This window comes from Lipophrys pholis (assembly GCF_963383615.2).
Source record: "Lipophrys pholis genome assembly, chromosome: 6".
Classification (NCBI taxonomy): Eukaryota; Metazoa; Chordata; class Actinopteri; order Blenniiformes; family Blenniidae; genus Lipophrys; species Lipophrys pholis.
This window is the reverse complement of record NC_137629.1, coordinates 28,048,456-28,050,579: the sequence shown is the minus strand read 5'-3', so window position 1 is coordinate 28,050,579 and position 2,124 is coordinate 28,048,456.

Here is a 2,124-nt window from a genome sequence, read left to right as displayed (position 1 = left end):
GAATTAAAAAAAAAATAGAAAAATGCTTATTCACACACAAATCTAACAGACCGGAGAAGAACGCGGCATCTTCTTTTGCCATTCCTTCCATTCTCCTCTAAAACTTATCCTGTGGTTTAACTTTACCAATTAATTTCAAAAAGACCAGGATTCTCTAAAAGTCGCATGCTCTTTGTAGTTTTCATACATTTCTCCCACTACAATACAAATACAATTTTGTGAGCCTGTGCTGAGTGAATCACCTGTGGAGCACTTTCAGAGGTTTGCAGATCTGGATCAAGTCTCCTCCCAATCACATCCTATTGACTCAGGAGAGATTATATTCTATTACAAACCTTATTAAATGTTTATAATTTTCTTGAACATAAGTAGTTCTATATCTGTTTCCTCCTACTAGTCTATTGTACCCAGAATGCTGGAACTACATGTCTGTCATATGTAGTATGTTGTAATAGAAATATATATTTGACATGTTATTTTCAAAGTATCTGTGATGAAATTGAAGTTTATCGATTCTTTGGAGTGACTATTTTCACACATCGAGCCATACACTGTGTAAAATATTTTATTGAATGTAATTTGCATTTGAAAATAAATCTTGAAGGAAATCTCTACAAAACTGCAGTCAGTCTTTGAATGATTCTTTTGAGTGGATACACAAGACATATTTTACTAGTAGAAATAAACAGTCCCATGAGCATTTGCTTCAGTTCTTTTTTTTAACATCTGACGACCCCTTGAACCAAAAGGCATCATGTCCGTGTGTCTGGTTACATTTATGTCTGTGGTACACATCATTTTAAGTGGAGCTTTCTGTTTTGTTGTTTTTTTCTTACTGTAACAGTAATTAGCAGTTGTATTACATGAAGTAAAAGCTCCATCTCTTCATTTCAGGTCTTGTTTTCTCATGGTGGGGAAATGGAGCAGGTCACCGAAAAGCAACCAGACGTTAACATTTCAGACTGCACAGAAGTGTTTCTCAAATACTTACTAGTTGGAAAAAGCACTGGGGGGAATTTTGTTTTGCAAGTTTGAGGTAGTTTACTGAGTAATTCGTCATGACAGTTGTACAGAATAAAGCCTTTTAGTTTCAGCTGAAGGTCAATAAAATTGTATTTACATAGAGCCAGTAACACAACACAGTCCTCCCAAACAGCATAGTTACTCAAACATTTGTGTCACTTTTGAATTTTCAATATAAAATCATATTTGTGAGGCATGGCTTTACTCCAGATACCCTGTAACTGAAAACATGGTAAACTACAGCTACAGCCTAACTCAAAACTCGCCCCACTCAAATGTTCTGTATATGAATCGTATATGTTTTAATAATAAAGAATGAGAAATGGAGTCCAGTTTAATTAGAAACCAATGTAATTCAGACTCTTGTTATTTTCATAAGGAAGCAATAAGGCCAATTTATGTTGCTATTTTTGGTTTTATTGTGTAAAGCACATGCTGTTTTGTGTGTTTTTTGGGATGAAAAGTGCTCTAGAAATAAAGATTGTTTGATTGATATTGATGGATGCATAAGGAAAAGGATAATTGGCTCATGGAGTCATTGGTCTGATTACAAATGTTTAATGCAAAGATAATATTTGCATGATTCACACAAATTAGTAATTAACAAAGCGTCAACATAAATTCACACAACAATCAAAATGAGAAGGCAGACAAACCATTTGTAAAATAAATAAATGAATACTGTATTTCGTTTCATCCTTTTTCTGCATTCTAGTGGCACCATAACTATGTTTTTTTATTCTCATCAGAATGAAGTTAATATGTTAATGTTACTTTACACAAAACTCATATATAACAGATCAATTGTAGCACATTTAGCTGCTTATTGACATAAAGAAATGAGCGAAAAACAACAAAATGTATGTATGATTCATCAATCCATTCCTCCTCCACACCAGATGTGGAAATACATTTGTAGTCCAGCAGATTTACTTTACATTTCTTTAATTTAATTCAGAAACCATTAGTGCTTGTAGAGGATTAGTTACTATTTAATTAGTAGGTATAATATTACTAATAGGAGGCTATTTGTTGAGATCCAGTGATATGAAATATACGAAGCATATGTTCATTGTACATTTCGGAGGAAGACAGTCAATT